We start from the raw sequence: 23600 nt of genomic DNA, 5'->3' as shown, positions 1-23600 counted from the left end.
TCTAAAATAGAGGCTTAGATTATTGATTTTAGATCTTTCTTCTTTTCACATATATGCATTTGATCCAATAACTTTCATTTTAAGGACTACTTTGGTTGTATACCACAAATTTTGATTAGTTGCACTTTGATTTCCATTTAGTTCAACATATTTTAAAATTTCTATTGAGACTTATTCTGTGACCCATGTGTTATTTAGAAGTATATTGTTAATCCCCCAAAAAAGGAACCTATTTTCCAGGAAAATAAAAATTATCGAAATTTATCAACAAAAAATAAGAACGACATGGACAAAATTTAGTAAAGTTCTCAGAGTCTCTCCAAAGACTGGCAGGCCCAGATGATTGTCTTGGTGAAATCTATCAAAACTTTAAGAAACTAGTAATTGTACTATGAATTTTAATCTTCCAGAGCATATATACAAAAGAAAATCTTTCAGATTATATTTATGGGACAATTTAAATATTAATACACAATTCAGAAAAAGGTAGGAATAAAAATTTAATGAAATTAAAAGAATGTTCCTAAACAAAATGTTAATTTTAATGTAGTAGTAGCATATTTAAAAAAGTAAAATACCATAATCAATTTGTTGCATACTTTTCAATTTTAGAACAGCTGTTACCAAAATTCATCATACTAATGGGAAAAATAAATAAAACAATTTTGTCAGCTTCACGAGTTCTCAAAAGGATTTGGAAAACTTCCACATTTATTCCTGACAAAACTCTTAGTAAAAAAGAATAAATGATCTCTTAATATAATCAAAATACATGTGTATTTCAAACAAAAATCCTGCATTATGCTTATGCTTAATAGCATGATAATATTAGGCAGTTCTCTAAGTCTGGCCCCAGAGCCAACAACTTCAGATACACGTGGGAACTTGCTAGAAATACAAATGCTTGTATCTCTCTCCACACCTATCAAGTTAAGACTCTGAGTGTGGAGTCTAGCAATCTGCTGTCACAAGCCTTCCATATGAACTGTTGCATGCTGAAGTCTGAGAACCATTTATATGAGTAAATAACATTAAAATCAGAAACAACACAAAGAAACTTTTAGAACCATGATTGTTTAACATTATAATAGAATCATTAGACAATTTAATGGAGAATAGAATAAAAATATGAGTGTAAAATTGGAAAACAAGAGAAACATTATCATTTTTAAATATCATATGATTATATAGCTGAAAACATGAGCAAATTAACTTTAAAAAGCCTTAGAAACCAAAGAAGACTTAGTAAGATGGCTGATTATAAAATTAATGTATAAAAATAGTTTTTCTATTTGGAAAGTAAAAATAGTTTATTATCCCATCATGCTTTCTATTTATTAAACTGAAGTGGTCTATTAAAAATTAAAATACTCTTTCATTAGATCTCAATAAAAGTGTCAGCATCATCTTTTTGGAAAAATAAGAGAAGCTAATACTAAGTGTTGTCTGAGAATAATTTAAAAAATTTTGAAAAATGATGAGTAATGAATGGGGACTATCTGAATTATACATTATAACATAAGGAGTTATAGCAATCTAAAGCTAAGAGACTGGCTCAAGAATAGAAAGATCACTTGAACCAAATAGAAAGACATGAAAATATTTAAATATTTAATTAATGATAAAAATAACATTTCAAAGCAGTGGGCAAATATGGTTCATGCAATAAACACTTTCAGGTCCACTAACATTTTTGTTTTGAAACTAAAAGCTTGGTTCTATTTTTTTTTAAGATTTTATTTATTTGTTTGATAGAGAGAGAGGCATCGAGAGAGGGAACACAAACAGGGGGAGTGGGAGAGGGAGAGACAGATGCAGGGCTCCATGCGGGGCTCAATGCGGGATTCGATGCGGGACTTGATCCCAGAACGCCGGGATCATGACCTGAGCCAAAGGCAGATGCTTAATGACTGAGCCACCCAGGCACCCCTAAAAGCTTGGTTCTTAACTTACAGTTTATACCAAAGTAAGTTCCTAATGAATAAAATATTTAAATATAAAATAAAATGACAAAGTGTTAAAGAAAACATTAGCAATTACTAAGAAATGCCAATCATGGAAAAAGAAGTCATAAAAGATACATTTCACTACATAAAATTTAAAAGCCTTTAAACAACCAAATATTATAATAGAAATTATAACATATAAATGAAAAAGCAATATAGACATACTGTTAAAATAGAATGTCTTTAATATATTTGCATTAAATACACATAATCACATACCATTGTTGAAAACTTATACTGGTATTATATTTACATTTTAACAATAGGTTAACAGTCTCTATAAGACATTTAAAAGACACCCCTCAGTAAACCAGAGAGTTCAATTGCACGAATTTGTCCAACAGATTTATTTACCCATGTATGCAAATACGTACACACATATTATCACAGCACTAATTAGGTTAAAAAAAAGGAAAGAAACAACTTAAGAATCTATAAATAAAGAGGCTAGTTAAATTTACACAGGGCTGCTATCAGTAAGAAGGAGGTCCTCCTAGATTTGGTGAACTATAAAACTGTAAAGATGGGGCACCTGGGTGACTCCGTCAGGTAAGTAAGTATCTGCTTTGGGCTCGGGTCATAATCTGGAGTCACGGGATCAAGCCCCACGTTGGGCTCCCTACTCAGTGGGGAGTCTGCTTCTCCCTCTGACCCTCCCCCCTCTTGTGCTCTCTCTCACTTTCTCTTTCTCAAATAAATAAATAAAATCTTAAAAAAATCTGTAAAGGTATATTAAGTGAAATAACAATAAGGTATAAGTCAGTCTCTATGAGTATGCTCTAATTTGTGTTAGAAAGAAAAGAGGAAGTATATTAACATACTATATGTATATATGTGTGTGTATATATATATATATATGGATATATATATGTGGATATATGTATATGCATATATATGTATACATGCATATACTTTATCTGAGATTATGCCCAAGAAAGTGTTAAGTGGCTGTTATTTTTGGAGACTGTAACTGAGTGAGAGGAGAGTGGATCTCTCTTTTCATTTTATACTGTTTTGTATTAGTCTTTGACCATGCATAAGATATAAATATAATTTTGAAAATCATAAAATCATATAATATTTAAATACTAAAATACCACTGTACATTTTAGAAGTATGATAGAGCAATAGGTAGTATTTGTTGAGGTTTACTATGATTAACACTGTTTTAATGGTTCAGATACATTAATTCATTTATTGTAAAAATAATCCTAAAAGTGGTTACTTGTAACTAGTAGTTACATATTTTATACTTGGGAAAAACAACACATAAAAAATTTAAATCATTGATCAAAGTCAAACAGTTAATAACTGGTAAATAAAGAATTCTAACCCAAGTAGCAAAATTCAACCATAAATTCCTTAGTTGCTAAGCTAACCATGGAGCAAAATCCTGGCATATGTTAGACTGTCAATAGATGTTTGTTCTGTCTTTATTTCATGATTGGTTCATGGATCAGTGTCAATCTAGAAGAGGAGATCTATCAGCAAACCACCGTACTGTCCAGTTTAACACTTGTATTAACTAGTCGGATAAGAACACAGAGGGGAAGAAATTAATTTTATTGGAAGGTATTAAAAACATGAAATAAACAGAAGTTTATTCAAATACAAAAAATAAAATATCATGAGATATCCAGTGTTTAATGCCATGAATGAAAGTAGATATAGAACTTTGTTAAGGAATCATAGGCTAAATTTGAACAGATATATGTATACTCAAGGTCACTGAAAGCAAATAAACAAACTTCTACTTTATTTACATATCTTTGGAAGAAAGATTAAGTAAAACCCATACAGGGAATTTAAATAATCTCATTAATCACTCTAGACATCTTTGATGATGATATGACTCGTGAAAGAAACATTTTTCCAATTTAAAGAGCTTATGTGATTCACAATACAAGATATAATAAAAGTTGAATTAGTTTCTATAGTGTTGAACTATGTGGCATATTTAAATTCAATTCACAGTATCAAAAGACTCAGAATCAAAACTTTACAGAAAACTCAGCAAATTTGATTTGAGAGAATTGAAATAATTCTGTGAGACACAATAGAAATGTTGTGACTTTAAATAAAAATACTCATCAGATCCATGTCCTAATACTTTACTGGTTGGTTTTGGCCAACTAACCCAAAGGGGCCAAATAGCAGCATGGATAGGGGCTGACTTAAGTTCTCTTAGTCAAGTCTCTCATCTAGAAAGTTATATTTCAAATAAACTAAATTATTATGGAAAATTTCTTTTAAATATATCTGATTTTTTCAATAGTGCTTAGCTTTTGGTTTTCCCTTTTATAAATAACAGAACTTAAAATTAATGATTTTACTATTCCTCTATGAAAGACCTTTGAAAATAATAAAAAATTACAGGTTAATGATCTTGTATAGGAAAGGTCAGATGCCAGAAACTTTTTATAGCACTTGCTAAAAACAACTATATATTACATCAAAACACAGTCAATGAAGCCAGCCCATAAATTTGCAAGGTGCTTAGGTTCAACAGACTGAAAATCAATAAAGCCATTGAAATCAATACACTGTTCTCATGAATACAGTCTGTTAACTAATCAGGGTTTAAGTGATCCTGCCTGCTGGAATATAAATGCCTCACTGCTTTAGATGTAATATTTGGATCAAACCTTTATTCATTAAACATGCCAGATTCATTAGAAATGATCTATTGATTCCACAATCAATAAAATATATTCACAAATTCCTGAAAGAATTATTTATTAAAATCCTCTATTCTAGACAAATTCAATGATCTCTGACCATTTGGGCAACGAGTAAACTAAAGGTTTTCCTATTTAAAGTCCTGATATGCTGGAGAAATAATTTATTACTAGACTTCCTATGTCTTCATAGCAACTGTTTTGATTCTAAATTTAACTAATGTTGATGCAAAATTTCTCTTGTATATATGGAAAACTATAAAAGAATACAAAGTTTATGAATGGTCCCATCACATTTCAAAGAAAGACACATACATACTTATGCTTAAATACATAGATGTTTACATGTGTATAAATGTGTATATGCATATGTATACTTTAAAATTAAGCAAAAATAAGTTTTGATTTGTTTTCCCTAAAATTAATACATAAATTTGCAAACTCTCCTCTAACTGTTCCTAAACAGAAGTTAAGACTTACTTAAATTTAATTTATTTTTAGTAAATTTACTTCAAGCACATACAAAAGGAGAAAGTTATTACACCATAACACCCTTGGTGCTCATTCAATACTCAACTCCATCATAAACATTTTTTCCAATATTGATTTATCTATCTCCATATTGCTGTTTTTCTGGTAGTGCTTTAAAGCAGACTCTAGATGTCATATCACTTAACATATCTTTTAATGTAATCAGATTCTTTCTAACTATTTTTGTTAATAATATGCTAAATGCAAAATTTTTTTAAAAATATTTTATTTATTCGACAGAGAGAGAGACAGCCAGCGAGAGAGGGAACACAAGCAGGGGGAGTGGGAGAGGAAGAAGCAGGCTCATGGTGGAAGAGCCTGATGTGGGGCTCAATCCCGTAACGCCGGGATCACGCCCTGAGCCGAAGGCAGACGCTTAACCGCTGTGCCACCCAGGCGCCCCTAAATGAAATTTTATAGTGAAATATTCCCATGATTTCCAGTGGTTGCAGAGTATTTACACTTATGACTGTAATATATTTAACTTTCCCTATTGTTGAGCATTTCATTCGTTTATTTTTCACTATCTTAAATTCAGTTTTGATCTATATTCTTGTCATTAGACCTTTGCATATACTCATTATGATTTCCTTAGAATAAATTTCTAGAAGCAAAAATTCTGGTCAAAGGGCATACTAACTCTAAGGGTTTTTTTTTGATATATATTTGACATCAGGCTATATTTAAAATGAAAAGGTTAATATTAATGGATTAAATGTTGAATTATTCATTAAAGAAAAAATTCTGACAGATAACTTTTAGATTGAATATCTTAGCTTTTTAAATACAGCATGGCTTGTGGTTTGAAGGAATGTTTGCATTTCCTTTATTATGTGTGCATTTCTGGGGAAAAATTAGACTATTTAAATTGTCTTTGCAAGTATTAACTAATTAGTTTTCCCAATAAACCTCTTAGCTAGACAATATTATTACTAGTTTCCCATCTTGAAACTACGTTAATGAAATAGTAGAGTTGACTGTCCTGGGGCCATATCCTATTGATCTTTTAATGCAGATGATCAGAGCACAGATAGACCACATAGGAATAAAAACTTCATAACTGGTTTTTAGTTAGGTTTCCACAAAGAGAAAAGCCAGAGCAAGGAATCAAATTGGATTTGGTTATCAGATCAGAATGAATCAATCCATAACTAATAAATACTCAAAGTGAGTGGAGCCCTTTCAAGCTATAAACCATAGGGGTACATGAGAAATGTCCTCAACAGCTTAAAACATAATAAAATAAATAAAATGTAAACAAAGCAACATTAATTTTGGTATAATTAGCTTTAACCATTTTTTCAGCTTATTTGTCAAAGTAATTTTTAATAAAAATATCATGAAAAATTTAATCCCCACAATGTATATATAAATACACAATGTAATCAGTAAATAATTTTCTCCTAGAAATTGGTACAATTTTCAAGAAACCACTTTTTTCACTTAAAACATTAGGTCTGCTTTTAGTATTTATTAGTTGGTTTTTGGTGACAGTTTCAGAACAATAACAGAATGAATAGTTTGTGCTACTCTCTGTTCTTTGCTAAACTTTTCTACAGATTTCTTCCAGTACTGCAAATACATCTCCTTAAAAAGCAATTAAAAAAATAAAAAAACACCACAGAGACTAAATGTTCCTTGCAAAATTTGGTGTAGGAGTCATAGGGAGCAGGTGGTTGATTCAAAGAGCCTTACACTTGTGTATTAAACTATGCAGTACTGAAGTGGGAAGTAAATAAGCGGGCCAGGGAAGAGGGGCTTCTAGAAAGCCAAAGGAAAGAATTTACAAGAGGTGGTCAAAGCCCTCTTGGGCAGGTGACTTTGTAAGTACCTATTACATACTGCCTTCTCCTGGCCACACAAGGAGAATAGAAAACAGCCATTTATGAATAGAGATTAGCATAACCCTTTAACCTGAGGAAGTGTGGGAAACTGAAAATCGGAGACTCATTCATTCTCCACAGCCTGTATGAAAACAATATGACAAGAGGGAAAAATCGAGTCAGTTTGAGAGGAAGGGGCAGGGTTTGGCCATAGCTGTGATTCCTTGAGAAAGACTGGAAGTTAACACATTTCCTCGTGTATATACAATGTACGCTAATACCCCAGGACACGTACATTTTGGAAATGAAAAAAATTCCATGTGAAAACTTTTGTAAAAGGGCTGAAATTACATCATTATAATAAAGATACTCTACTTGGATCAATCTTACCGGCAGTCAGTATGGGTCACTTGCTGAGACTTCAGATTCCATTCACCAGAGTGAATGTAGATAACTACAACCCCACTCAAAAATACCAGTTTAAGCTTTTTGGATATACCATTGTCAGGACCTTAATTTAATTTGATTTATCTGGGATTAACTTAAGGAAATCAAAGAAAAGCAATAAATTTTGGAAACCTTGAACAACAAAATAAAATAAGATAACATGAATTGAGTGTATTGAGTTTTCTGCACAATAACTGGACTCTGGGCATCTCACAAATATTTAAAACCATTAATAAGGATGTAATACAGTGTCTTCCATCGTCATAGCACAAGTTGGAATTTCTATTACATTTTACATGGACTATTTCAACAGCTGCTCACTTTACTCTGATTCCATTTTCACCTTGTAGTCAGAATGATCTACTAAAAAGTATAAATCAAATCAGTTAAGTCCCTTATGTAATGTTAGCTGTTTTGTAGTGTTGCTGTTATGATTTATTGGGATAATATGTAAAAATTGCTGAATAAGGTGCCTCATACATGATCATGGCTATAGTCATAGCCGCTGGGACAGGAGGATTTTAGCATCACCATCCGAACACCATCGTCATCATTTCTAGCACTTACTAGCTGATCATTTTAGGTTGAAAGTAGGCACCTTAATGTAAAGCAGTGTGTAGGGTCCAAGGTTTTATTCCACTTGCAGGCTAACAAGTTAACCTGTTATTATTTCAAGGATATTGGTTAAAGACATGAGATTCCTAGGTAAGAGATCAAAGATTTTATTAATCACAGCAAAAGTAATAGAACTTCATTTTTTTTTCTTGGACAGTTCCCTATCCTTCTCATGCTCAAATTCCACTGGACCAACCCAAAGGGCCTGTATTATTCTGCTCATACTGCTATAGTAAAATACCACAGGATTGGATGGTTTAAACACTAGAAACTTACCTTCTCATATTCTGGGTGGCTGGGAAGTCCAAGTTCAAGATGGTCAGTGTCTGCTTAGACCTCTCTTCCTGGCTTTCCTTCTCTCTGTGTCCTCACGTGGTGCAGAGAGAGAGTGATCTCTCTCATCTCCTGAAAAGCCCACAATTTTATCAAATTAGCTTCCTATTCTTATGACCTCAGTTAACTGTAATTACCTTCTAAAGATCTGATCTCCAGATATATAGTCACATTGGCGGGTTAGAGCATCAATACTTTTGGGAGGACACAATTCCATCCACAGCAAAGTCCATAAAGGATATCTATCTGCACCTACAGTGGGTTGCATTGTAAGAAAGAACACTGATTGTGGAGGCTCTAGTCCTTTTTTATTTTATTTATTTATTTATTTATTTATTTATTTTAAATTTATTTATGTGACAGAGAGACAGCCAGCGAGAAAGGGAACACAGCAGGGGAGTGGGAGAGGAAGAAGCAGGCTTCCAGCGGAAGAGCCCGATGTGGGACACGATTCCGAAACACCGGGATCACGCCCTGAGCTGAAGGCGGATGCTTCAGGACTGTGCTACCCAGGCGCCCTCTAGTCCTTTTTTAATAAATGGAAGAAAGGCTGCTCTGTGCCTGGAGATGGATGTAACCCCATCCCAAAAGGTTGCTCACTACAAACACAACCCTGAGAAATCCAGTAAAGGCATAGCCAGGTCTTGGCATTCCCAGCACTTAGCAAGAATGAAAAGGGAAGCTTGGGGTTCATGGAAGACCCTTTTCCTGTACCAAGGTGGAGTTGAACGTAGGTGCTTGAGTTTCAACCTTTCTAGTATTATCAGTATAGTCCTCTCTCTACTTGAATGTCAATTCATGTCAGCAATGCATGTCTTTATTGTTTTATGAAGGAAAGAGGAAGAGAAGCATTACCAAAAAGTTAATACTCCCTAGTGCCAAGTTGTTCACAGTGATCCAGTGAACAAAGGATGACTCAGAACAAGGAACAACAGAGAAACCAGTATACTCTTTAGTCTCTGTCAGTTTGTTCATTAAACAGAAGACTTCTCTTCAAAGAGAAACTGTTAGGAAGAGGAGAGATATCTAGCCTGCAATGGCAATGTATTTGTTTATTATATTATTTCTTTTTCTAGAGTGTTTTATGTGAGTCATAAAGTTTCTGTTTTCAGAAACGTAAGTGATCATTCCAATTAGGATCTGACAGGAGCTTGAAAGTAAAATCACACATATAACTAAAATAAATAGATTGGTAGAAAGAACCAATTATTTGGGGTTGTATGAGTTTATTCTTAGCAATGATTTAAAAGCAGTAAGCCCTGCTGGTGATGAGCATGGAGTGTTGTATTAAGTCATGAATCAGTAGGTTCTACACCTGAAATAAATGTCATGCTGTATGTTAACTAACTAGAATATAAATAAAAACTTGAAAGACTCAAAATAAATAAATACATAAATAAATAAAAACAGTAAGCCCTACCAGACTGAGTGTTGTATGGAAGTGTTGAATCAGTATATTATATACTTGAAACTAATATTACACTGTATGTCAACTAACTGGGATTTAAATAAAAACTTAAAAAAAAAGTATTTGAAAACATTTTAACCAAAAATCACTTCCCTAAGTTCAAAAATTGTTTTATGTAACAAATCTTATTGGTGTATTTTTAATGAATATAAACCATTATTTATTATCTATTACTTATTTACACGCAAATCCTTGTACAGATAGGGACTGATTATTGGAATAGACCATGAAAGGTATCAAGATGAATGGAGTTTCTTGTCTGATACCAACTTTTCGAAATCTGATCTTTTTACTTATTTTTTAAATATTTCATTTAAATATAAATGCTTAAATTTTAATAACACTTTAATTTGCTTCTCTGTAAGTTAATAGGAAATATAAAATATAAAATTCCATTATAGTTATGTCATATCATCATCATCATCATCTTAACATAGTAGTGATACGTCTATAACATTAATAGAATAATTACCCGTGGGTGTTTACACTTTCCTGCTTTAACTTACTTTATATTTTGATCCAGTATTCCTGGACTATTTTTTGCTATTGTAATATCTCTGGGCACAATAATCAGTATTTGGTTTGGATGCTTATTTTTCTATCCATTGGACACAAACAATGTGTCACTACTCTTAGTCTGAAAAGCTCTAGTTCTGATGGTCACTCTATAAGCAGAAAAAAACCTAAAAACCTATCTTTGAGTATGGGTGAACTGTAACATGGGTTTGATTTTTAAACAAAAATAATATGTCTAAAATTGTTTCTTTTCCCTTAATTATTTCTTGAAGTGCTTTTCTGTGTTTCTACAAGTTTTATAAGAACTAAAGGTCATATTCCTCAAATAATTAAATGACACAAGCTAAATATAATACTGACATAAAGACCACCTCTATGGGTATGATATAAGCATGCAATGAACTATTGGTTAGTTGTATAATTTAATAGAACCTAAGTTTTTGAAAGTTAAAAATTAAATGTGAATAATTATTTCCATGAAGATTCAAGTCCACTGAATTTAAAGTTTACTTAAAATATATACACCAAACTAACTTTAAAAATATTTTCTTATAAAATTCACAATAATAAAGCTTTATACAAAGTTTTTGTTCGTAAGTGTAAATGTGTGTGGTTATAAATGTGTGTTTTTTCAACTTCTTGACATATCTACTTACTCTAAGGAAAGAAAAATTAACAGGTAATATTTTAGAAATATCAGATAAGAATATTTTTATACAAATATATATTTATTTCTATGTATGCTACAGTGTCCCAAAATTATGCTTTTTAATATCTGAGAAACCACACACACACACAGAGTAAAAAAAAAAATTCAATGAACTGAGTTTGAATTATTCAAATGATTCAAAGGAAAGCAGGAAAAGAAAAACAAGGAAATGAAAACAGTAGAGGAACAAAGAGAAGGCTAGTAATAAAATGGTACATATAAATCCGATCACATAAATAATCACATTAAATGTAAATGTTTTAACACAAAGATTATAAGACATGTTTCAGATCAGTTAAAAAAGAAAACCAGATCCAAAAATATGTTACCTATAAGAAAACCAGTTGAGGGGTGCCTGGGTGGCTCAGTTGGTTAAGCATCTGCCTTCAGCTTAGGTCATGGACCCGGGGTCCTGGGATTGAGCCCTGCATCAGGCTCCCTGCTTGGTGGGGAGTCTGCTTCTCTCTCCCCTCTGCCACTCCCCTTACTTGTGCTCACTCTCTCTCTCTGTGTCAAATAAATAAATAAAATATTTTAAAAAACACTAGAAACATAATGATGAACAAAAGTTAAAAATAAAAAGATGGAAAAATATATAGCTTGCAAATGCAAAAAAAAAAAAAAAAAAGCTGAAGACAAAGCAGACCTCAGAACATCCACCACAGCATTAAAAAACAAGCACTAGGAATAAAGAAAGATACTACATAAGGTTAAGGGTCAACTGTCATTTTCAAGAAAAGATGACAATCCTGTGTGTACACACCTAATAATAGAGTTTCAAAACACATAAAACAAAACAGAGAGGAGGGAATGAACAAATAGACAAAGCTTAAATTATACTTATAGACTCTTCTCTCAGTAGTTGATAAAAGAAGTAGAATGAAATCAGTGAAAAATATAGAATATTTGAACAATACCATATAGAACACTTCACCTAACAAGAGTGAAATTCTTTTTATGTGCACTTGAAACATTTACCAAGTTAGCCTATATTCCAAATTACAAAGCAAGCCTTATTAAATTTAACACGCTAGGAATTATTCAAAATATGTTTTCAACCATAACAGAATTAAACTAGAAATTAATTCCTCAAGTATTGGAACTTAAACTTCATACTACTAAATAATTTATAAATAAAGCAAGCTCAAGGAAAATTAGAAAATATTTTTCAGTGAACAAAAATTAAAATGTAACATCAAAATTTGAGGGATATAAGAATGTTTTGAAGGATGCTGCTAAAGAAAAGCCTACAAGAAAATATACAGGCATTAACGCTTACATTGGAAGAGAAAAACAGTTTCAAATGAATAATAAAAGTTACACCTTAAGAATCTTCATTAAAGAAGAGCAAACTAATACCAAAGAGCAGAGGGAAGGGATTATTATACACATTTGACAAAACTCAACATGTATCTTTAATTTAAATATTTTCTTTAGAAAATTAGGTGTAGAAAAAAAAAAAAACCTGCCTCAATCTGAAAAAGAACATCTGCAAAAATCTACAATCACATCATATTCTACAGTGAAAATTGAGTAGGCATAACATTAAGAACTCTATACAGATGTTCATTCTTTTCACACCTACTCAAAAATGTATGGAAAGTTATAGCCAGTGCAATATGACAAGGAAAAGAAATGAAAGACTTTTCCATAGAGGGGAAAAAAAAAGCAAAAAAACTGTTCTTATTCTTAAGTGACATATTTGTCTTTGTACAAAATCCCTAAACATCTACAAAACAATTCTTAGAACTCAATCAGCTTAGCAATGTCACAGGATAGAAGATCAATATTCTTTTCAATACAGTAGTATTGAACTATTATTGAAACCAAAAATTTTAAATACCATATAATTTATAATACCTTCAAAATACTGAAATTCTTATGTGTAATTCTAACAAAAATTTTTTAAAAATGTGTTCATGATCTATATACTGTCTACCAAGCTACTTCCCCCGGCATGAGTGGATGAATGGAATATAAACAAGTAGTTTAAAAATAGAAATTTCAGGATTTTTGAATGACTAGATGAACGTAAAAAGAATAGGGAAAGAAATCAAATGAGCAGATAAAAAGATAAAGGAGAGGAAGAGAAATCAAAAGAATGTGAAATTTTCAGCTAAGGTATGTGAGAAGGTTTTCCTTTAAAAAATATGGATGTGAAGAGGAGGGGTGGTTACTGTTGACAGATATGAAGGAAATAAATGCCTTAATTTTGGATATTTAAATTTGAATTAACATAAAACATCTGGATGAAAATGTCTGATTCATAGTAACACATAGAGCTAGAATTCCGAGAAAATGGATATTACATGGCTTGAATTATGTTAGTATCTCCATGGCAAAGAATAGGTATTACTCAACCTTTACCTTTGTCTCTCCAGGATCTAGCTTTGCATCCCCCATACCATGTTCCTAGTAGAGTCTCAGTGAATGTTTTTTGAAAAAAAAATTACTAATTTTCTAGAAATTTTTATATAATATTTGATGTTTATAAATATTTAAGGGTATTTCCTTTGTGAATAACTATGTAACCCAAGTGGAGATATTTAACTGAAAATATTTCACACCTTCAAGGCTAAATATATGAAGGGTGCTTATAGGTTTTTTTGGGGAAAAGAAAATACTTCTCTAAATTAAAGTACAAGAAAGGATTTGTACACAAGAACTACCACATTTTTATCCCGTTGTGACTATTAAAACCTTTGAAGATGAAAGATCTTTTCTAAACCAACACATTTATTTCATGATTATTATGCATAATACTTTCTTTGTTTATTCTTAAAACCTCTGAGTAACTCTTTACAACACCTGCTTGTGAAAGAAGTATTAATATAGGATTTTGCTTTTAACTTTTTATTGACACCACAGAACTTTTAATGCATCATATTAACACTGAAGGTTTCCTTAAATTATACTACATAACAAGTGTAAATTATGTTGCATAATTTTTCTTAGTATTTTACTTTTAAAGACATTGTACCTTATAAAAGTTGCTTTATTTATTCAGCTTTCTTCTCTGTGGATGTTAATTGGTTTAAGCATTGTGGCAAATTATATAGAGAAGAAAATATCTGTTCCTTCCACTGCTAAATTTATTTCCTGGCATCACTTGGACACTAGAAGAAGCTGGATCATTCTACTAAGTACAATAACACCCAAAGGAAAAGTTGGTAAATTCCCATCATGCCATATTTCTAAACAGTTTTCAAGAACATCAGGAAACCAATCTTCCTTCCTTTACTTCTCCTATTATATCCCCAAAGGAGGGCCAATTAACTAACCAGTCACCTGGAAAATCTCCAATATTTCTGTAAGTAAGTCCAGCCCTGGTTGCAGTTATGAGTGGTAAGGTTATGCTAAATAAAGATCTCATGCTCTGGGAGCACACATGATGACACTTAAAGTATGTTTATGTCCCTTTAATTGGGCATTTCTCCTTGCAGGAGACTAGCATTATGCAGACCAAATTAAGCACCCCCCCTTCCCCCAACAAAAACAGGTTAGAGTTGCCATACCCCAGAAATTACCTAATGAAAGCAATTATCAAACATTCCTGCATTCGAACACAACTTACAGTCTTGTATTTCTTTGGAGGCTTGGTTGTGGTTTTCATCTAGGCTACAAGTTTTTCTTTCTTATTTAAATTGACCTTCTCGAGATGATATCCCATGATGATATATTACATTACATAGAAATATTTCTACTGACCTTAGCTTGATGAAAAATAAACATGTTGATTTTCTTCATCTGGTTTAAATACTATGTATCTATCAAATAAGTTACATTATTGGCACATCCCTCTTTTCCATGGCATGGGGCCACATCAAATCAAATTCCCCTTTTTATACTAAAAGATGAAAAGAATAAATCACACTTTAAAGAATCCAAAAGAAAAACTGGACAAAAGTTTTTTTGTTTTTTTTTTTTGTATTTGTCAATGATTTTAAAACATATAAATGGTCAGTCTTTTTTGTTTACCAAGTCAATGTTCCTAAGATCATTTCTGTTTTTATTTTATTTTGTTTTGTTCTTTGCATATTATGACTTAAAATATTTGATTATATCTAAAACCATCCATGAATACAAATCTTTCTTACATGATTTTTTGTTGTTATATGTGATTGTTTGTTATATGTGAGGTAACTGGAAGTGAGTTATCCTAAGGCCTAATTTTAGCAAGGCAAAAACATTCATTATTTATTATTGCTCAATATAATTATTTTAATATCAATTTATCCACATGCATATGAGAATGCTATTGTTTAGGAATGCAAACCAAGATCCAGCTCTTAATCTCCCAAGACAATTTGACAGTGCTCCAAAACTGTGGGAGAAAAAAAAAAGGATGATAATCTAGCATTAGAAATGTTAGAACAACACAAAGAGAACAACTTTAATTATTAACCACTTCAAATTCTTATTGGGAATCAGGTGGAAAATAAAATGCAAACAGAAAGTTTAAATGATATGCAAGAGATGGTGGGGAAGAAGGCAGAGGAAGGAAGAAAAGACAGAAGGAAAAGAAGGAAAGAAGAAAAAGAAATCATTTTCTATCTCAATACTTATGTTTGCATCTAATGTACCCACCTATAAAACCCAGTCCAAATTAGAAACCTCATTATCATTCTCCAAACTCCTGCTTCCACACCACCTATGCCTACTTGTAAGTCGTGACATTTCTATCACTGAAAACCTTGTATAACTGCCCTTCTTCCACCTTTTTCAACTTATCTCAGTTTAAAATCTCATGATCTATCTCTGCAGACTCTTAAGTGATCTCCTCTTTTACTACAAACTTAATCCTGTCACCACTATCTCTCAAAAAATGCACTTGATCATGGTATTTCTCAGACCAAAAGACTTTGAGAACTTATTAGCACACGGCTCAACTTTCCATCGTATTTCCCCTTATTTCCATTGTCCCTTGTGTTTTAGCCAACTCACAAAATTTCAGCCTTAATGCATTTGCTGTCTCATCTAATTGACAAGCTTGTCCATATTCTTCTCCACTAGAATTTCCTGGTCATCCTTCAAGACTTCGTTCCAGTGTCAACTCACTGAATTCCCTTGGACTCACACAGCCAAACCAAATTCTTCTTATTCTGTACCTAAAATCACTTTGATTACTCCACTAATACATAATTTTTTTTCATCATTTAGTAAATGTAAATGAATCATGAAACAGTGTGACTTTCGAGAGTACAGAAACATAAAATACTTCTTCTCTAATTATTGTCTTCCAGTTGGGCTATGGTATCTCTTTCCTTCCTGTCTCTTAATATCTCAAACATATTCCATATTTTCCTGGTCACTTTTGGTTATGAAAAGGATGTATCTAGTCCAGTACAATTCTTCCAACTTACATGTGATTTAACAGCTCTCTGCACCCTATCTCTGGCCCAAGGAACTCAGGTGGGTTATGGAGCTTGATCTGCTCTTTCATTCTTGTCTTCTCCTGTAGGTTCTAGTTCCTTTGTAATTTGGACTTGCCCAGAAGAGTGAGATGAAAAGGTCAAACACTTACATACTTAACAAGGAAATACAGTCGTAATTCTTGCTGCCTCTTGTTGTGCTTGCTGATGATATCCTTCCTTAAGGGCAATCTGTGGGATCTTCCCCATTGCACAGCTCACTTGCAGGTAAGATTTTTTTTTCTTCTGACTTGATCTCTTGCACCCTCGCATCTGACCTGGTACTGAATCTCTTAGGTGGGGTAAGGGCAGCCTAGCCAATGACTTTCCACAGGAGAACATGAATCTTTGTCATGCTAAAAGGCAGTGCAGAGGTGGAGAAGGGCTTGCTACCTTGTTTCTGACCTTTCTTTCTTTCTTACTCCCTCTCTCTCCAATTTTCCAGTTCCTCTTTCCAGTATTTTTGTAGGCTCAGAGCATTTCATCAGGTCTGCTGCATGCACAACTAGGGCTTGAGATACTAATCTCTTCTTCATGAATAAAACTTTATAAACGATTATTCTGCATACTCTTTACTGAATTTTGGTAGAAGAGGCAAGTATCTCCCTCCCCTGTCCAAACTACTAGCACTGACTCCAATTCAATAACTCAGACCCTGATACTGTTTTCTAATTTGTATAAATCCCCATAGGCTTCTAGTTTAGATAAATAGGGAAAGAGAGGGTACAAGGAGTGGGGAATGGTATTTGAAGAGCAGAATTTTGGAGATCTCTTTTCTTCCTTACCAAGTAGACTGCTCCTCACCTTCTGCTCTCCCCAGTTTCAATTTCATTTTCTGTTTCCGGAAAAAAGGACATTTTCTACTCAACAGCCTCATCACAGGCAATAATTATTCCTTCTGTGAATGAATGAATGGATGAATCAGTCAATCAGTCAGCCTTCTAAGTTTCAATCCTTAGAATGTATACTTGCAGAATGGAATTTACTACAGGGAATTAGGGAACTCACAGAGTTTCTGAAATGCCCAGGGAAATAAGTTTGGAGGCTATAAAACCAGGAACAACACAGACATTAAGTAAACACAACTGCTTTCCTGAAATTGTTGTAATAGAAAACCCACTGCCAATTTGCAATATCTACCACAAAACAAATCTTTGGTTACTCACTCCCAAATATACCCACCACCCCATATTCAAAAGCAAATCAACAACTCTAGCGAAAACCATGTAATCCTGCCTAATAGATGTAACTATTCACCATACAAATAAAATATCTGTGGAAAGTCTCACCTCCCAAGGAAAGTGTAGATCCATAGTTTACATACCATATATACATACTCCCTAACACTACCTACCACATCCACTGCTAGGTGATTTTTTTTTTTTTTCTGTCCACAGTTTGGTCACAATCTTGGTTTTGATATGCTCTAGTCTCTGTACAAAATTATATTTAGTTGTTTTCCACATAATCTGTGTAATATAATAAGGAAATGGGTTTGGAAAAAATATGCATATACCTAAGTATATATATAACTGAGTAAAGAAGAAATTATGGGTATCTACTATGACTTTACTTTTTGGAATTATTCACAAGGGTATGGTTTGTATTTATGACTCTTTCCACTAGTACTATGCATTTTCCATTTGCTCTCAGGAAACATCACTTTAAGACTTTTTGCCGGTTGGTCCAGCTATCTACTGGTGTGAAAAACAAAAAACTGGCTGGCTGAATTTCTCAATTACCCATTCAACTGCTACAATGCATCCATTGTTGGAAGTATTGATTCCTTGTCTTCTAAAACTTCATAATTGGCACTGTATTGAGTCACAGGAATAGAAGCAAAAATTTGAGGAATGGGTCATTTTAGTGCTATAGTGAAAGTACCACTCTCTCTTCCATCCCTTGGTTTCCAGACTCATGCATTCTAAGTGTGGGGAAAATATTATCACATATTATTTGCTGTTTAAGAATCTGTTGTGCACTGTATAGGACAGCACAAAACACTAATGCATTGTTTCCCATCTGGCTCCTTACTTAGTCTTAAATAAACATTTTATTTTCTATAAAGCAATTGGAAACTTGGTGATAGAATACATTTTTTAAAAAAGTTTAAATTAATCCCATGAGCATTTAACAATTTCCTTCTTTTGTGGTAAAATGAATCCCTTGGTCAGGAGTTATGCTTTGTTTTATTTTGTTTGGTTTTTGGCGACAGAAAAATAAGAAAATAAGTGAGTCCATGAATAATATTGCTAGCAGAAACAAGAAAGGGAGAAAGAAAAAATCAATACCAAGAATAAGTCAATTCCAATGGGGACAAATCATTGCACTTTCAAAATGGAAGGGTCCAACATACCTGACCCTCTCCCAAATTCTTAGTTGGTCTTTCCAAATTGTTATGCTATTTTAGCTTTCTGTTTATGTCCCTGCTCTTGGCAGGTTGAACAGTCAAGAACAGTAATATAAGTAACACCCATACGGAGGGGAGTCTCATGTTAATAAGCCTATGTACATACTTTGCCCTGGCTATCATGACATTTTGTTCATGATCACATAGAATAAGAACTGGGAGAGTACAGAAAGGGATTACCTGACAAAAAGTGAGTCTTCCAGCTGATTACTGAGAGATTCTCCTACAGACAGAGGGGGAGATCATTCACATGGGGCATTCACATGGGGCACAGTATTTCAAATTTGGGACCCATTTATATAATTTTCCTTCAAACCTTGTCATTAATCTTCCAAATCCCTGATCATCTGGCCAAAAACTAGATACAGCTCATGAGTTTAAATGGTGCCACACCCTGTTCATCACTCCTAATCAAAGTAGAAAAATCATCTGTATTCCTCAAAGCGTTGCCTACTGGGAGGACTTTTTTATGTGCTTTCAGGAATGATCATGAATTTGTATTTCTACAGTATTATACTCATAATTGGTTGCAGAACACCATACAGAGCTCTCTACAACCAGGTTTCAAATGTACTATCCTCAAGGAAGCTATTAAGTAGAGGAGGTTGAGGAAGAGACAACAGTGTCGCAGGGGTTGGCGCATGCCGAACATGAGCGCCTGTCCATAACCCTTTCTAACACCTTCCCTATCTTCTTGAGTTTGTTCCCATATATACAACAAAATTACATATCTGTAGATTAAATGACACAGACCACAGTGAGAAGCTAAGGTCACATGACTACTTGGTGTTTTATGAATAATCTTAGAATATCTAACAGGGGCCAGTGCTATTTCTCAAAGTAGTGTAGTACACACCACAGCTCTGCTTCAAAACCTAGCAGCTGAGCTCTGGTTCTGTTATTGGAGCTTATTACTACTCCCTTTCAGTCTCCCAATCGGTCACAGACATCTCAAACATCACTAAATCTGTTGAGTCATAAGGGCTAAGTGTCAAAACTGTTTATACGACAGCCTGAATAAGCTAGAAAGTCTTTTTCTGTGTTTAGGCCCAATTAAAAGCTGATAGCTTAATTATCCAATAAATAGGTTGAGATTACACAAATGCCAAATGTCACATATGTTGCCTCCAAAATTCAAACTAACTTACTTTCAAATATTAGGCAAAGCAAAATATAATGGTTTTACTCTGTAAACAAATTTCCAGTATACTCCAAACTATTGTATCCTTGGAAAATTTGCTAGGCTTTTGAGATTTGAATTTCCTTAGTGTATGACTCCTATCTTCCTGTATGCATGTGTCTAATCAAAGCATCTTGGTACCTGCTATTTCTTGCTTTCTAGATTCTATTCACATGTGTCATTAATGAAAAGGACTTCTTTGATGTTCTAGGGGATGTCGAAATGATGAGGATCTCTGCAGATGAAATTATGGCTCAGAGTTAGAAAAATGACATCTATCTAAAGTTAGGCATTGAAGGCTTAGTATTTTCCCAGCCAAGTGAAATAAATTCTTTCTGGTGTTCTTGCCTCATTGGAATAGAGAGGTGGCTAAATCAATAACTGTATATCAAGTGCTAAGGTGCATGGTGATACTTATTTGTTTCATTAAAGAGTCATATAGTACATAACATTTTAAAGGTGTTATTTTACAATAATCTACCATCATTCTCTAGGACCAAGCTGTCTCCAAAAGAAGCAAGCAAGTGACTTAAATTTGGGAAGGATAGATCAGGTGTCTTGCATCATGTAAGCCCAGGCTGAACTGCACTTGTTACTTTACTCTCATTAGCTCTCCCTGAACAAGGGAAAAATGATTTTCTTGGTATCCAGAAATTAGCAATTGTCCAACAATCAAAAACATTCTAGTTATATTTTTTCTTACTGCACAATTATTTTGGTAAATGGTCATAAATTCTTTGAGAAAGGATAGGAAGAGATCTTATTTTAAATACTTGTAATGTTTTAAACATCATCCTCAAACTGATGTGACTTTGCATTTTGTCAAGCAGCCTTATATCTTTAAACTTACTCAGTTCTGGCAATTGAGTGGATGGTAAAATTGACTATTTTGCAGTTCAATGCAGGCCTCTATTTTTTGCTATACCTAAAGTAGTTCCTTCCTTTCCCTTTTTCTTTCTTTTTTTCTTCCTTCCCCCTTCCCCCTCCTTCCTTTCTTTCTTTCTTTCTTTCTTTCTTTCTTTCTTTCTTTCTTTCTTTCTTTCTTTCTTTCTTTCTTCTTTCTCTTTTCTTTTCTTTTCTTTTCTTTTCTTTTCTTTTCTTTTCTTTTCTTTCAAATGAGGGAGCACTTACAGAAATCAGGTAGGATGTTAAAGGTCTGCCCATTTATTTTGGTACCAAAGACTCCATGATAAACTAAAGGTCAACAAAGACCTACATGGACAAAAATATTTTGATTACCATTCTTTCCCTGCTGCCCATCATTATAACCATGGCATCTTGTCTGGCAGTGGAATACTGATATTTATCCTCTTCCACTATGAAATGAGAAAATCCACTTAAGTGGCAGCATCTCCCACCTTCATCCCAGGTTACAAAGAACAACTCTTACAGTACTTTTCAAAGATGCTGGTCCTCTCCCAAATGCCTTGGAGAACAGTATATCTTTGGGATATCATGAGGACTGTATTTGAAGGTAGATGGGTGGGATGCACATAATAAATTCCTAGATCTCTAAGTTATTGCATTCCTTTCTCTGCATTCTTCCCTAAAAAGATTTTGTTATTTACATTTAATTCAGTACAAGGCTCTTCTGAGACCTGATATAGATAAATTAATTAAGCATACAGAATCCCTCCTAGCTTTTCTTTCAAGCACATGAGTCTAGAATCTTTGGTAAGTACCCTATAAAAATAAATTTGTCAGTATTATACTTCTCTGTCTTTTGCTTCAGAATCCATTGGAACTTATACACAACAGATTTTTGCAGGTCTTTCCCAACTGATGCGCTATTTTACAAGGATGTGAATTCAACCAACCAATCGTTGTAATTTAGCAATCTCAAAATTAAATTCTGCATCTTATTTTTGGTGATATCAGTATTGCAATTTTGAGATATAAGAGATTTCTCTTTCTTTCTTTCTTTCTTTCTTTCTTTCTTTCTTTCTTTCTTTCTTTCTTTCTTTCTTTCTTTCTTTTTTTCCAATCATGAGAAACTCTCTGACAGTTACATTTTCCCCTAAAATTCCTACAGCATTTAGAAAGAGCCAACTCATCTCACAATTTGTCTCCTTCCTGCCTTTAAACATGATCTTTCACAGTGTCCATTCAGTCTACTAAAGCCTTAGCTTTATGAGGAAATTCGTTCAAAATGATGAGCGGGATAATTTAAGTAACTATGTGACCTTGCCCTTCATGGACTACCAGTAACTCATTCTCTAATACTAACTGGATTCTCATTGTTCCAAACACAATCTAGTTTGGAAAAAAACCAAATCTAAGTCCCAAATTCTCGAGGTTATGGCCCATGAAGAAACTTCTCTTTTGATTAAGATCCTTAGTTGCAAAAAAAAAAAGAAAAAAAAAAAAAAGAAGAAGATCCTTAGTTGCAGAATATTAAAGAACAAAAATCTCAACTGAGTCAGTTTTAAGATCTAACTGGGTTTATTAAAGAATTCATGAATCAGGCAGCATCTAGCAAATCGAAAGGAGCATCATTGAGCTGGAGAAAAGGAAAAGTTTTTAAAAGAGAGATTGAGCAGGGAAAAGAAGAAATTATTAGCAAAGAATGCATTTTTTTAGGCAAGGTTGTCCTTCTAAGTGGAATGAAGGGATCTATCAATAAATTTCTCAGTACTGGCCAGGAAATTCCATGCTGACTGATTAAAGTTTACATTCCTGGGGTGGTTAAAACTTCAGTTAGGTTAGTTATTAAGTCTTGGTTTGCTGACATGGGACCTTTACATAAGTGACTCCATTTGAGGCCTGTGTTGTTTTGTTTTGTTTTGTTTTCTGTTTGTACCAAGACAATTATGCACATTTTTAATTAAAAAAAAAAGGTTTTTTAAAATAATCTCTATGCCCAAGATGGGTCTTGAACTCATGACTCTGGGATCAAGAGTCTCATGCTCCCCTGAGACAGTGAGGTGCTCTACAATAGTATGCACTCTTGACTTTGCTTAAACTAGCTAGGGGTTATTAAAAAGTTAAAGAATGTCTTAGATGCCTGGGAAAATCAACTGGGTTTCTACACAATCAGAATGTTGAAAACCCCCACTATTCCTGTGACCCATTAGCATCGATACCACTAACCCTTAAGTTTGGACAGTAGAAATGCTAACAAAGCTGCCCTAAATATTTTCTTCTCGGGTGTGTTTAGTTATGTGCCAACTTGGCTAAGGCTGAGGTACCCATTTGTTTGGTCAAACACTATCGTAGATGGTATTTTATAGATGTGATTAACATTTATAATCATTTCACTTTGAATAAAGCAGATTACCCTCCATAATGTGGATGAGCCTCATTTAATAAGTTTAAGGCTATATAAGCAAATACAAGCTTCCCAAAGAAGAAGAAATTCTGTCTTAAGACTACAATGTAAAAATTCTGCTTGAGCTTCCACCCTGTTGACCTGTTCTGCAGATTTTGGACTCAGATTGCAACATCAACTCTCCCATGATTTCTGGTCTGCAGAT

General features: G+C 33.4%; 1 long non-coding RNA gene across 1 annotated transcript in view; it reads left to right on the top strand.

Moving 5' to 3' along the window:
* LOC148109286 (uncharacterized) overlaps positions 1-16747 on the top strand; it is a 49444-nt gene extending 32697 nt beyond the window's left edge. Inside the window, exon 3 of the long non-coding RNA XR_015726015.1 lies at positions 16588-16747. This is a non-coding gene — a long non-coding RNA (uncharacterized LOC148109286). The remainder of the gene's footprint in view (positions 1-16587) is intronic.
* Positions 16748-23600: the final 6853 nt, after the last annotated feature.

This window comes from Ursus americanus, chromosome 11, assembly GCF_024610735.1.
Source record: "Ursus americanus isolate L20-20 chromosome 11, mUrsAme1.1.p, whole genome shotgun sequence".
Taxonomy (NCBI): Eukaryota; Metazoa; Chordata; class Mammalia; order Carnivora; family Ursidae; genus Ursus; species Ursus americanus.
The sequence above is the reverse complement of the archived record's forward strand: the minus strand, read 5'-3'. Positions and strand labels throughout refer to the sequence as shown.